Source organism: Hesperophylax consimilis, chromosome 2 (assembly GCF_061612785.1).
Source record: "Hesperophylax consimilis isolate HC1 chromosome 2, BYU_Hcon_1.0, whole genome shotgun sequence".
Classification (NCBI taxonomy): Eukaryota; Metazoa; Arthropoda; class Insecta; order Trichoptera; family Limnephilidae; genus Hesperophylax; species Hesperophylax consimilis.
Window position 1 is genome coordinate 28440720 of NC_142837.1, and position 15082 is coordinate 28455801.

General features: G+C 36.9%; 1 protein-coding gene across 1 annotated transcript in view; it reads left to right on the top strand.

Moving 5' to 3' along the window:
- The window catches only part of LOC149425878 (uncharacterized), a 310068-nt gene that overhangs the window by 192112 nt on the left and 102874 nt on the right, over positions 1-15082 (top strand). The window lies entirely within an intron of this gene.

Here is a 15082-nt window from a genome sequence, read left to right on the forward strand (position 1 = left end):
CGTAGCGAACCACTTGGGGTGACCTATGACAGAGGTGTTGTTTATCCATATCAATGGCTCCCGGTGTGGCGGCGCCCTAACCCGCCTTCGAATTGAACTTGAACCACAGTGCTTACAGAACTGTATTGATATATTTCACGATGTCAAAAATCGAAGTCTGTCAGTTGTTTGTTAGACATACAAGTCTGACTATATTTGATTTAGATGCTGTCATTGATTTCAAACTTGATCGTTTCATTAATTTATCCGGTGCCTGAACTACATACGAGATATAATATACGATTATTTCACAAGGATTGTGAAATAACCGTATTTTGTGTTACCTTTGAAAAGCTTCCTAGTTGCTGCATCATCGAACAAATCGTTTTCCGGTTGTTTAACCCAATCTTGTTGCGCTTTGTGCCTACTAGATATTATTTCAAAATTTATTAAAAAATACATCATTTTATTTATTTTTCTTTACATTGCTAGCTTTCTTTGAAGTTAGTTGAAAACAAAGGACGTAAACATTTCATATGTATTATGGGGACTACTTTAACTCGTCCCACATATGATAACACTAAATAATTACTCCGTCGTCTGAAGCCCCGGGAGAGCCAGGCGCGGACGGGAACGCAACTCTCTGCCATTCTAGTTTTCAACTTTCGACCAACCCACCACTCTCTACTACCACTGTCTCTGCGTTCACTTAACTTGTAAATTCATTCTCGCAAATAAATTCAACAAAGATCGCAGACCTTTATCTTTCAATCATCAGAATTCCTTGAACACAGATTTACGATACCGGCAGCCATCGTAAATTACATTTATCCTGCCATACTGGTGATCCCGAACTCGAATCCAAACATCAGTGCTATATTACAAAATTTACAAGAACAAATTTCGGCACTCACTCTAGAAGTCAGTCGACTTAAAACAACTCGGAGAGATGATCATGGACAGGCAAACATTAATTTCGAAAACCGAAATCCCAGCACCCGCCGCGAATGGCGTCATCCATCGACATCATACCCAAATTCCGCGCACCGACCTCGTTCCAGGTCACGTGGTAGACCGTTACACACTAATAACACTGTACACGGCTACTGCAGTTACCATGCAAAATTCGGTAACAAATCACGTCGGGGTCACCAGTATGGCAGCGTGAACGTCGGGATCACCAGTATGGCAGTGTAAAGTCGGGATCACCAGTATGGCAGGATAAATGTAATTTACGATGGCTGCCGGTATCGTAAATCTGTGTTCAAGGAATTCTGATGATTGAAAGATAAAGGTCTGCGATCTTTGTTGAATTTATTTGCGAGAATGAATTTACAAGTTAAGTGAACGCAGAGACGGTGGTAGTAGAGAGTGGTGGGTTGGTCGAAAGTTGAAAACTAGAATGGCAGAGAGTTGCGTTCCCGTCCGCGCCTGGCTCTCCCGGGGCTTCAGACGGCGGAGTAATTATTTAGTGTTATCATATGTGGGACGAGTTAAAGTAGTCCCCATAGTATAGTGAACATGATATATGTATCATATGTAGGTAAAGTAAAAATGACATATTGTATCGATGATTGCGAATAATAATTGAGGTGGAAGTATTTCAAATCCATCACACGTGATGTCCATCAAATCAACCAAGAATTCCATTTTAAATTTTTACGCTTTAACGGTCTCTGTCCAACGGAGATTCTCGTCCCGTTTCAGCTTTTGATCAACTTTTGATCAGATGTAAATTGTAAGACCTCAGGGCCTATGTCATCTTTGGGGGTGCTTTTCGGAGGGTTTTTTTGAAGTTAGGAAGTTCTGGGAATGAAAAACATATTGGTGTGGGTAAGAATCTGGGGTCAGTGCGTCCTGCAGTGACGTATGAAACCAACCCTACCACTACGGTGCAAGGAGATGGATCGAGAGTCGTGAGTCCTGGATAGAGAAGTCAAAGGCCCAACGGCCCCTCATGATCCAGCCTGGCACGCAGCTGGTGGGCACCTCAACAAATAAACTCGGGCACCCCTGATAAATCACTAAACGTAACGTCCCACTTGAGGTGATCTACAGCAGAAGTGTTAGTTATCTTATGAATGGCTATCTGGGCGGCGTACCCTTACCCGCCTCCCAAATGGTAAGTAGGCTCATATGAGATCTGTTGAATCGTTTGCACTAAAATACCATTCACAAGACCGTTTTTCCAAATCATGCTCATGTTCTCAGAACCTGGATACAAATATTAATATTAAATTTGTTTTTTTTTTCTTTACTTTTTTCTTATGTTTCTATAAAATAGTATTTTTTAGTTCTTCTAAGTTATTTTTATTATTACTTCATTATGATTTATACTTACATACTTATGTTACTATAAAATAGTATTTTTAGTTATTTTATGTCATTGTTATTATTATTTCATGTATAACTACCACAACACGGGCATTAGCCTAGTGTGGTAGTTAAAAAAACGTCTAAAAATGTAACATGTAAACATTTATTAAATAATAAAAAAAAAATACATTTGTAGTGCAAAAGAGGCAAGATGGGGAATTGCACAGTAATAATAGTTTTTGAATACAAATTTTTTTGCGACAGAGCCATATACAACAATAAAATTAAATGATAGGTCTTATGTAATTTACGAACTTAAGTTATCTTATGAAATCACATGTCTAGAGGTTTTCAGTTCAGTGATAAATACTGACTATTTGATTAACAAGGATTTCTTAGATTTATTTCGCAGCCATCTGAAACTCAAAAAAAGTTTTGTCTCAATATTTCATCATTTTTTACACGATTTCACCTATATGACCGCTTAAGGAAATGACTCACTGGGCCCGCGTAAGCAACGTAGGCAACGCATTAAGACATCTGGATAACTAACAATCCACTTTTTTTTAATATTGCAATAGAGGCTTTAGAAACACACTTGTCACACGCAGTACAATCTTACGCTGCTCATGCATCGTTGATCTATACCATCCAGATCGGTGTGGGAAGTGTGAAAGAAGATTGCGGTAGTGAAAGACTCTCCAACAAGTTCAGTTGACGTTTAGGGTCATGTTTGTCTTGAAGTTTGGCGTTAATTAACATGTATTGTTCGTTATTTTTGTTAAAATGGGAGATCAAGAACTAATAGATTTAGTAAGACGTTATGAAGTGATTTATCCAAGGAATATTGCGATTTTAAGATTCAAATTTTCGTTGCGTTTGCGGGACACATGTGCACGTCGACTTAGGAACGTAATATTCCATACGTTGTGCACGTGGGTTCAATGTGTCCTTACCTTTACGAAATTTTAATAATTCAATAGAATAGCGCCACCAGTAGATTGAACTGAAAGAACTATTTCTTTAATCTGCAATGAACCGACTTCACTAAATAATGCAAGGTATCTATGCATTGTCAAAGCAAAAAATAAATCAAAGTGGCTAACAATGATATTAAAGGTTTAGTATTAACCTGCCTTATATACTCTATGCCATTGGTTTTAAGTCTGTGTGCGCTGCGGACACAATGTGTGGCTGTAATTCTATCTTCCAAGTCAAAGGGTATGAATTCAATCTGACACATTATCACAGTATTCATTTGTCATCGGTCTACTGAACAAAAGATTTTTCGTATAGAAAGGGTAACCGTTTCTCTTGCCTTTTGGAAATTTTACAACGTAACATTTCTCGTGAATTTTAAGAATATATGATTTTTTCATATAAAATCGAATTTTCTTATTCGACTGAAAAGTCGTTGAAAAATGTCTTTAAATTTCAATTGACACAAATGAATTTCCAGGGGATAAGATAAAAAATAATAAATAAATATTCAATAAAAGGTAAGAGAACTTGAGTTTGTGTTTTAACTGAGCTTAAGTTGGTGTCTTGAGTATGAAGTATTATTAGGTAGAATTTTAAATAAACTTTTGGTAAATCTCAAAAGTTACAACTTTTTCAAATATTAAAAAAAACATGTAACTAACTTTCTTTTTCTTCTACAATGCCTTTATCAAATCTAGAATCATCTTAACTTTAAAAGGTTACTGTCATTTTCGTGAAAGAAAACATTTGAAATATTATTATATAATAAGATTATGGCCAAGAAATATTTATTTATTTATTTCATTCAAAAAACAGTTTTTACATAAAAAGCGTGCTAAATAAATTTATGCTAAATCTAACTAAATCATTATTTATTCAAAATTGAAGACAAAAGATGTAAGTAATATATAATAAGCTCAAGAATTCTATAGATATCCTATAGATATATCAAAACAAAAGATGTAAGTAATCTAATACGCTCAAGAATCCTTTAGATATTGCTTACATAATAATATTAAGAATTTACCTTAATATGTGTTCGTCGTTATTCTAATTCTTGTTTAATGCCAATCCCAAAGAGGATCAGTTCTCCCAATATCTCGGTTTCAGGCCTTTAAAGCTTGGAGGTTTGGGAGTTTCACAGTTAAGAGTATTACCACGATTTTCCAAAGAAATAAACCGACATAACAATATTCCCAGAATACCAGAGATCCTTTAATCCAGACCGATCGATGAAGGGTTGCGTTATCTATATAAAACAGCTTTAAGTTGTATAAACGACAACATTAGGGCCGGTTGCTCACTGGTCCGTAAACCACAAAGTGACAGACACAGAGCCTTATTTTATCGCCTTTGTGGGATATAAGGCACGGATATTGGATCCAATTTTATGGGCTGTAAATAAATATTCATTTGTCTCGTGTCAATGGCCTTTGCTTTTGCCAGAAGAATGCGATGATTTATCAATTTTACGGCGTAAATGGCAATAAACGTTCTTGGTCAGATAAATATCTGGGGATCAGATACATATTTGTTCGACCAAAGCACTGAAGCTTTTATTTTTTTTGATAATACTTCGTGTCCGAAAAGAAACCTCGTGTACAATAAAATATCAAATAGCATCAAAGGAAAATGATGAGAGCAATCCACAAAGGGATTGGGGTACGACACTACTATTATATTATTTTCTACGTGCTTTCCCATATCTTACATTAAATCTCTGTGATTAAAGTCTCTAATGGCAAGTAATTGACGTTCTCCGTGGCAGAGCTGTAAGCTTCGTTGCTCGTGTGAAGAAAATAAAAGTTTCTTGAAATAGTTACAGCTTTGCTTAGAGAGCAGATCTGAATAGTAAGGTTCTTTCTATGATAATTTTAAGGTGTTTAGAGTCTCCCTTCTGTGCTTAATATAATTGATGGCTTAATGTTAAAATATTGTGTCTCTAATTTAGGACGTAAATGTTTTACGTACTGAAATGCACCACAGATAGCAAATTTTGTTGGTTTCAAATATCTCCTTAACCAACCGGCCCAAAGTTGTGATTTATGGAGATACAATATTTTAACAATAATCCATCGAATACACATCTCTTCTACTAACTAACCAACTAACCATCGCGTCGCTTCCCCGAAAGGATAGGCAGAGAGGACGGATCGCCCAACCACTTGGTCTTGGAAACACACTCCTTGCTTCATTCACATTCATACATCGTCGCATGCATACTTTTCTGTTTCTATGACTCTTGACATGACCCGACCCAAGTAATTGGTTGACTTGATCGTTCCATGCCTTTCTCGGGCGTCCCCACTCCCTTCTACACATTTTTAAATTTTTATTTCCCTAGAAAACAGAAAAATTTCCACAGATTTTCCATAAAATCAGCAAGAGTTTGTAATATTTCTGCAGAATAATTTATTTTTCTGGAGAGGGTAGGGGTGGTAGAGAATATCTGACAGTAGATTTTCCACATAATTCTAGGAAAATTTCCCTGACATCACATCACTGTCAAAACATCTAAGCGCCATTTTCATAAACTTACTCATTACGATAAAATAAGCCTTGCATATCTTATGAATCTCATTATTTTTTACACTGTCATACATGGTTTTATCAGTTACAAAGCGTAACTTTTACGTTCCTATAAAATTATGCATGGAGAGGATTACAGCTACTGTAATTGCACAAATCAAAAAAATCTTTTTAATAGATTTACATTTTTTTATTTCTTATTTATTTCTTTATTTAACGCCCAGAGGGCTTTTACATGGTTGGTAGTGTAATTTTAATTTGACAGATACTTTGAAACATAAAAAATAAGAATAAAATTACATTTGATAAAAGCTATGCAACAAGTCATACAAACACAAGAAACAAAAACAGAAAATTACAGCTATTTGTAGGTTTACATGATGTGTTTAGGATTGTTGTTGAAATAAATGTTTTAAATGATCCACAAAACTTGCCAAGTTGGTATTGAATATGTCAACATCACCCAAGTAATGATTTCCCATGGTGTGAAGTCGTTGTATCGGAGAGTGGGCAATGTAGTTTCGCTTATGTGTGCTGCTGTAGAATATTGTATTTTGTCGTGTTCTTACTGTGGGTGTATGTATGTTTATAAATTGCAGGAGTTCACAACAGTCGAATTTAGAGTTAAGTATTTTGAATAAGAACTTTAAATCGTTTATTTTCTGTCTATCTACTAATTTATGTATTTTTAGAGTTGTTAAACTGTTATATACAGACTTGGTGGTACTCAATAATAGAACGCGTGTGCGGATTGAACGTTTATTAACAATATAAAAGTGATTGTCTACTACTCTCTTCTTAGCTGTCGGTTGGGAAAAGAGAGCGAGCAGATGTATCCATCATCTTTTATACATCGATCTGTCATCTCGCTCTTACACATTCAAAAAGCAGGCGTACCACCTAAAACCATTCTTACATCAGTATTTAATAACAAATTGTATTTTAAGTCTTCGACAGGGATATTTAATTTAAAATTTATAAAACGTAGAATTTTTTTTGTATTCGCTCAATGTTGTTAATGTGAATTTTGTAAGATGGAGACCAAACTACTGAGTTATATTCAATTAGACTTCTTACTAGAGATACGTATAATAGTTTAATGGCTTGTAAAGAATTAAAGTTTTTAGTTGTTCTTAATACGAAGCCTAGTGTTTTCATACCTTTGTTCACAATTTGATGGATATGATTGTTGAAACTTATGTGTTAGTACTTATGTGTGCGCTAAATAAATACCACAATAGAAAAAAGTAATGAAAGAAGAAGGTTTGAAATAAGGTATCCTTTGTACGTACATTATTGTTAACCGAAAATATTTTTATCGGCTTCCAGTAATCTCTTTTATTTAATATGAAGTAAAATATAAAATTTCTTGGAATTTGTAATTCGATTTTATTTTGGTATTTATTTGTTCATTTACTAACGGACCAAGTCCAATTATTAACACATTACATATTAAACTAAGTCAATACAACGAGAAATATTACAAACAAAAGATACTATGACTAAAATAGGGCACAAAAACAATAGAGATAGTGTCAAGTCAAGTCAGAATCAAAGTTTTGATGGAGTTCACGATTTCAGCTATATCAATACAAAATATTACTTGTGTTAGTAGTTAAACCATTCTGGACCAATGTCCAATGTGAATGGTATCCATAATTTGTGGAGTGTTGATTGAGGAAAAGCAAATCACTATTTCTCAGTCCACGGGAATGGATATTTAAAGGGATGAGTTGCAACAAAGTAGGCGAGTCAATCATACTATTGATAATTTTGAAAATGCAGATGAGATCAAAGACTTTCCTACGTTTTTCTAAAGAAGAAAAAAATATTTCCCATAGTGATGCAGTCGAACAACAGTGTTTTGCAAGATGAAAGTAATATATATAATACGTTCATGAATATATCCTATAGATATTAATAATATCAAAACAAAATATGTAAATAAGTAAGTTTTTTTTTCAGTGACTTTGCAAACTTAACTTCAATCCTTAATCACAATTCGTGTAAACAGAAAATTTTAATAATAACCAGTCAGTGGCTGAGTTGGCATCGCTTTAGGGTCTCACCTAGGCGTAGTTCGTCCAATTCCTCGGCTGGCTAAGTTCTCCATCACAACACAAGCAATATTTTCCGCTAACTAAATATTGTCAGGTTATTCGTAACCCGGGTATTTTAGTCTTTCTAAAAATTAAAATAAAACATACTATGCATGGCAGTAATCATTTCATAATAAACCACATTATTCGAATAATCATTGGCTTAAATAATCGCATTTATAAAAAAATAGCGGTAATTTTCTCATATTGAACATTCAAGAACTTTTCAATTTTTTTTACTATGTAAATATTACATCTGGATAAAATCACAAACTAAATAAAAATAATCACATTGTGTCACATAACACATAATGAAAATACATTTAAGCAATATTTGTACGAAATCAAAATTCGATTTCAAAATTTTCGATTTCACCAAAATTCTTAATTATGAAGGTCTGACTAAAATATCAAACCTTGTTTTTTTATACATTATGAAATTTATTTAGCCAAAAGACAGGAAAATTAAAAAAAAATATTTTGACGTGTTTATTTATAGTAGGTATAATTTTCTCATTGCGTAATTTCATCTTTTTGTAATTCCGTCTGTATTTAGTTCTGGCAGCGTGATTGGTAAGTGATAATCACCCCTGTTTAATTTCATCTATGTGTAATTCCGCCTGTATTTAATTCTGGCAGTGTGATTGGTACGTGATGTTCACTCCTGTTTAATTTCAGCTATGTGTAATTCCGTCTGTATTTATTTCTGGCAGTGTGATTGGTACGTGATGTTCATTCCTGTTTAATTTCATCTATGTGTAATGCCGTCCGTGTTCAATTCAGACATTTTTATTGGTACGTGATGTTCACTCCTGTTTAATTTCATCTATGTGCAATTCCGTCCGTGTTTGATTCTGGCAGGTGAAAATTGGTAGGTGAAATTCACACATGTTTAATTACGTTCTAACTTGGTTTTTGGTTTTACCACAAACTATATTATATTGTTTTGGAAAAGGGGATGGTGAACTTCATACTGAAGCCAAGATGTAGGGATTTTGCTGAACTGAAGATATATATAAAGACTAATAAGTTGGGACACAACACTAGATTCAATGGTCACCTTTCATATTCATCAAAACATGCACAAAAAAAGAGCGTACGGGTACCTACAATATCATTAACAGACATCAGTAACACATGCTCTCGGTCGCACTGAAAAAGTCTAGCCTAACTGTACGATACAATATACTGTCCGTACAATAACTGTAGATACGAAAGTGGCTGGGTACACTTGTCAGCGTTTTCAGTCTTGGTAGATGTTGTAGAGGTTTTGTGGTGGAGTTTAAAGCCACGATCAGAGAGGAATTTACTTCCAGATCTGAGCTGATGAAAAGAATTTATTACTGGCAAAAACTGAATTTACTACTGAATAAAACACTTGAAAATATTTCTTGAGACTTTGGAGACTTGGAGATGGTTTTTCAGGAGAGAGGATTCCCTCTCAGAGGTAGCTGTTGAACTGACTCTGTATGAAATTCGGTTCTCTATTTATAGAACGTTTTCAAATCGAACCCTCTCGGAGGCGTTTCGGGGTTGAAGTGTTTTTGTGATTTTGGCGTAAATATGAATTCTCTTGAAATATTCTGGAGGTCTGGATACGTATGATACACTCCCCCCGTACAGTCTCGCCTGTACTCAGCTATTTGTCAGACGTATCTTCTTTGCTGTTTTCTCGGGTTGTTTGTCTTGTCAAGGTGGGGGTGCTGTCCAGACTTTGCTGTGTCAGTGAGGAGTAACCTCTGTCCGGGTATGATTTCCCAGTGCCAGCGTTGTCAGGGATCTTCAGCAGGGGTGAGAGCAGCTGTCCAGGTTTTGCCATGTCAGTGAGGAGTAATTGCTGTCCGGGTATGACTCCACAGTGCCAGCGCTATCCAGGGTCAGCAGGAGTGGGGATAGCTGTCCAGAGGTGCCTACTTGTCAAAACAGACAAGGAATGTCACTTGTCAGCAGGGGTTTACAGAGGTGCCTCCTTGTCACTACAGACAAGGAATATCACTTGTCAGCTAGGGTTCCAGAGGTGCCTCCTTGTCAATACAGACAAGGAATGTCACTTGTCAGCTGGGGTTCCAGAGGTGCCTCCTTGTCACTTCAGAAAAGGAATGTCACTTGTCAGCTGGGGTTCCAGAGGTGCCTCCTTGTCACTACAGACAAGGAATGTCACTTGTCAGCTGGGGTTCCAGAGGTGCCTCCTTGTCAAGTCAGACAAGGAATGTCACTTGTCAGCTAGGGTTCCAGAGGTGCCTCCTTGTCAATACAGACAAGGAATGTCACTTATCAGCTGGGGTTCCAGAGGTGCCTCCTTGTCACTTCAGACAGGGAATATCACTTGTCAGCTGGGGTTCCAGAGGTGTCTCCTTGTCACTTCAGACAAGGAATGTCACTTGTCACCAGGGGTTTACAGAGATGCCTCCTTGTCACTACAGACAAGGAATGTCACTTGTCAGCTGGGGTTCCAGAGGTGCCTCCTTGTCAATTCAGACAAGGAATGTCACTTATCAGCTAGGGTTCCAGAGGTGCCTCCTTGTCAATACAGACAAGGAATGTCACTTGTCAGCTGGGGTTCCAGAGGTGCCTCCTTGTCACTTCAGACAGGGAATGTCACTTGTCAGCTGGGGTTCCAGAGGTGCCTCCTTGTCACTTCAGACAAGGAATGTCACTTGTCACCAGGGGTTTACAGAGGTGCCCCCTTGTCACTACAGACAAGGAATGTCACTTGTCAGCTGGGGTTCCAGAGGTGCCTCCTTGTCAATTCAGACAAGGAATGTCACTTGTCAGCTAGGGTTCCAGAGGTGCCTCCTTGTCAATACAGACAAGGAATGTCACTTGTCAGCTGGGATTCCAGAGGTGCCTCCTTGTCACTTCAGACAGGGAATGTCACTTGTCAGCTGGGGTTCCAGAGGTGCCTCCTTGTCACTTCAGACAGGGAATGTCACTTGTCAGCTGGGGTTCCAGAGGTGCCTCCTTGTCACTACAGACAAGGAATGTCACTTGTCAGCTGGGGTTCCAGAGGTTTTTCGTCTTGTGGGTCGACCGAGATATGGGGGAGTGGACAGTTGTTTATCATAAACTTGGCCTCCGCTAAGGATGTGTAGAGTTTCTTTTAACTGATCGCGCTAATTTCTCTTACGCTCCCCCCATGTGGAATTTTGTGGTAGTATAAAGTGTCACTCTATGCTTTGGGTAGCTACAGCGTCGATCATCCTGGTGTCCTGGCTCAGTAACATTGGTGTGTTCTCTTGGTATCTTGGGTCTCTTCTTATGACGGAAATAATCTAGCTTGTAAGGTGTGGACGTGGCAAACGTTTTCACAAAACTGTTTTTGTCACAAGTATCACTTTTGTTTACGCTGTTTTGAATGAGAAAATTTGGCTAACAACGTCTGTTTCATTCGGGGTGACTGACTTTCCGTGGCTTTGTTGTTGAGGAAGGTCGAGGTTGTTTTTTATTGACTAGGGCTGCTGCGGTCACACCAAGTGAGTCGACGGTAAAATTTGTTTTCAGCAGTTTTTCCAATCGTATCTGAGGCTGTTTCACGTTGAAGTGCCAATGTGGTGGCTGGGTGCTTGTATCCTGGGTCTGATCCACCATGGGCGCTCCATCCTAGTGCGGGCGTGATATTATTTGTGTGGTATCATTATTTTCTTGCACTTCTTGTGACACAATTAGGTAGGCGTTATCTTGTTCTATTAATATCTTCGGGATGACGGGCTTTCCGTGGATTTGTTGTTGAGGAAGGTTGAGGTTGCTTATTGTGTTGGCGGTGATGTGATATGTGTCACGGCGGATCCTTCATCAGGAAGTGTGAATGTTGAACACGTTTCTTGGTTTGGTGCACTGGATACGACTGGTACGCTCTTCAGATGGACGTTCTGACCTCACTGTCTCACGATGTTTTCATCGTGAAGTAAGGTGTGATGTGGTAGATGACATCCCTCTATGTCGCACCACTTTGTTGCCTTGCAGTCCTGTGTGTGGTGTTTATCCAAACATCTTCTGCATAAGTTGGCTGCATTAACTGTCTCCCACCGTAGGGTGACGCTTTTGGCCGCAAACTTAGCTGCTGGGCTCGGGGTTACATTTGAAGTTGCTTCAGGTGCGGTTAAGTTGTGCATCGGTTGAGTAGTAGTTTGACGTGTTGCTGCATTCAGGGTCGATTGTAGTTCTGCGATTTGTTTAGTATGTTGCTCCTCCCGAATGCGCATTTCTCGGCGTAATATTTGGAGGGAGTCTTCAGTTGACTCAGAAGGTGTATCGGGCTCTTGGGGGTTCTCAGTAGCAGGTTCTTCTTGACCAGTGTTGATAGGTTGGGTTCGGTTCCGGCTGGTCTCGGATGACGTTGAGGCTTTGCGGCCGCTGCGAAGTGACGGCATCTCCACTTTAGGTGAGACTGAAGACGTGTGTGTAGATCCGGCTCGAAGGACCAAATGTACGAGACAATATACTGTCCGTACAATAACTGTGGATACGAAGGTGGCTGGGTACACTTGTCAGCGTTTTCAGTCTTGGTAGATGTTGTAGAGGTTTTGTGGTGGAGTTTAAAGCCACGATCAGAGAGGAATTTATTTCCAGATCTGAGCTGACGAAAAGAATTTATTACTGGCAAAAACTGAATTTACTACTGAATAAAACACTTGAAAATATTTCTTGAGACTTTGGAGACTTGGAGATGGTTTTTCAGGAGAGAGGATTCCCTCTCAGAGGTAGTTGTTGAACTGACTTTGTATGGAATTCGGTTCTCTATTTATAGAACGTTTTCAAATCGAACCCTCTCGGAGGCGTTCTATCCTCTTTCGTGAGGAGTAAAGTGGTTAGGTATTTTTCCTCTCTGCAATTATCTTGTTGAGAGGAAAGTTATATTTTAATATGATACCTTTAACCAAGTCAGTTCAATCTACCAAAACCATCTCCCGCAGTCCCGTTTATTTTACAAATTTTCATATTGGGTTTGAAGTTAAATATCTTTGGTTTGAACATTTCCCAAAGGGTAACAAATATAGTTAGATATAATTATTCATGTTATTGTATTAGTATATAATCATTTCTTGATGTTGGTATTTATTTCGTAGTTATATCTTGCATCTTTTTCCCGTAAATCCAGTCTGATGATATCACAATTAATCACATTTGAATCTGTTATCAGTGTTTGATAAGAAAGTCAAGGTGATATGCTGGGCTGTGATTGGTTGGAGACGGCGGCCATCATGGAATTCCATCCGGGGAGTAGTGGAGGGGGTCCTACGTAAATACTGAGTAGCCTTCCTAGCCGTGGTCACTTCGTGGGTTGGTGTGTCCGAGGGAGGTGCTGGATGATTATTTTCAGATGTGTTTCAGGTTCTGCTATTATATTGCTATGTAATTATCTTGATTAATCACATATAATACATCATTTGATTGAGTTATTTTGATGTAAAGATTTCCAAATGTGTCGGCGACACGGTATCAAGCGGTTTCGGGGTTGAAGTTTTTTTGTGATTTTGGCGTAAATATGAATTCTCTTGAAATATTCTGGAGGTCTGGATACGTATGATACACTAACCAATAAAATAAAAACACCAACTGACGGTGTTTTAGTTACACATTGAAAAAAGGGTGTACAAGACTGTTTTTAAATCATACTAATATCCTTTGATCGAGCTGTGTATAACCCGGTAACGTTGCTTTTGTCGGCCTAGCAGACGGGCGTTTGGCTCTCCCGTCAGAATTCAGAATGACAGATTTAATTGTTCTCTTCGTAAATCGTGTTCATAATTCTCGATTTCTTTGAAATGTGTGGATACAATTCATTATGTATTACAATTTACAATATTTTGTAATATATATTATTGAAATTCAATATATTTTGAACTTATTTGTATTATTTTTCTTCAGTTTCACTCAAATAAGTATACAATACTGCCATTTTGTCAATTTAATTCAGTAAAGTTCTTCGTTTGACATCGGATATTTGAATTGAATTTAATAAGAATCCCTTGAAAATAATGTTTTTTCATAATAAACATGCACTAGGCATGTGTGATGTATATATGCATGCGTATCCAACAAATTAACGTATACATAATGTGCAAACAATGAGTCCAAAATGTCAGAATTTTTTGTTTTCTCTAGGAAGTGGAAGCATTTTTTTGCATAAGCAATGTAAAAAGTGAAGTTACTGGTTGATACTGCAGATTCCCGAAACAAAAGGAATGTGTTTTGTAAATTTCGTATTCCATAAAATTTCGACAGTTGGAGTAAAAATGTATGTGGTAAGCTTTTGTTCATCTCTTTTCATGTTTGAAATCAAAATATTCCAATTTATAAAAGAAATATCAATGTATGTTTCGAATCGAAAAATTTTTAACTCATTTTATCTAGTTTTTTTTAAATAGTATTTGTTTTTACAACTTCAAAAATAAGAAACGCATTTATAAGAAATTTAAAGGATCTTGGAAATATTTTGAAATTCCGTAAGACATTTCAACAACTGCTGAAAATTCATCAATTGTCATTTTTATTTATTTATTTGATATTATAGAAACAAACAGTACATAAGTTACATTGATGAAACTTTGGAGGGTTGGTTATCATCGCCAGTTTAAATGGGTTGTTGGCTAAATGATTCTGCGGTTCTCCAATCCGCAGAATCCGAGGTTGCGTGATTACTCTCAATGTGAAATAACGATAATTTGAATAATTCTAATTTAGTTTTTTATTTTAACAAAACTCACTTATAATAATTTTATGAACAAATAAATCGCATACTCTAGAGGAGGTTTAGGGTCAACCCGACGCACAGTGGACGGAATGAAGAAAAAACACGAATTAATTGTTTGCTGGCTAAATATTAGTGCAATATTTTTTTTTAATCTTATTAATGAATTATAACTATTTTTAAGTAAAAATATTAATATTTTCTTATGTAGAACTTTACAACGACAAATAATTCAATTCAATTTGAAGATATACAAATATCTGGGAAAATAAAACATATTAATCATAAATATTACATAGTATAAGTCACTTCTATGAACACAAAAAGATGGGCAATAATCAGGTACACACATATTTTATTAGAAATATGGTCGTATAGAAAATCTAGGTGCTAAAGGTGTCTCCGTTGTCATCGGAGTCTAAATCAGCACTCAAATTTCCAGAGCCATTGGACGGAATTCTTAGTAGACTTAAAACTTCAGTTGGTA